The sequence below is a fragment of the Penaeus monodon genome, chromosome 25 (genome assembly GCF_015228065.2).
Source record: "Penaeus monodon isolate SGIC_2016 chromosome 25, NSTDA_Pmon_1, whole genome shotgun sequence".
Lineage (NCBI taxonomy): Eukaryota > Metazoa > Arthropoda > Malacostraca > Decapoda > Penaeidae > Penaeus > Penaeus monodon.
Genome location: NC_051410.1, coordinates 3,304,887 through 3,305,214, shown reverse-complemented (window position 1 = coordinate 3,305,214; position 328 = coordinate 3,304,887). Strand labels below are relative to the sequence as shown.

General features: G+C 40.5%; 1 protein-coding gene across 1 annotated transcript in view; it reads left to right on the top strand.

Annotated features, from left to right (window-relative positions):
- LOC119589491 (transmembrane protein 104-like) overlaps positions 1–328 on the top strand; it is a 100,597-nt gene that overhangs the window by 55,256 nt on the left and 45,013 nt on the right. The window lies entirely within an intron of this gene.

Below are 328 nucleotides of genomic sequence, written 5' to 3'. Positions count from 1 at the left end.
TGCTGTTCAAATGAAGCAGGCTGCTGACTTTTTATATCTTCTGATTACTATAATCTTTAATAATAAAAAAAATCTTTGGCAGGCCAGGCGCGATGGCAACGTCGTCGAAGAAGATACGTTCTCACTCTCTTCTGTTCTCATTCATCTCTTTCTTTCTTGTCGTTTTCCTGCTCCCTTTTATTTTCTTCCCCTCTCTGTTAATGTCCAGTGCGTAATCTGCCTCTCCCTCTATCTAAATATTTCTGCATTCATTGCTACTCTATCTCTACCTGTACCTCAGTATACCCACTACCTGGAAACACGTACGCACACACAAATGTACCATTCT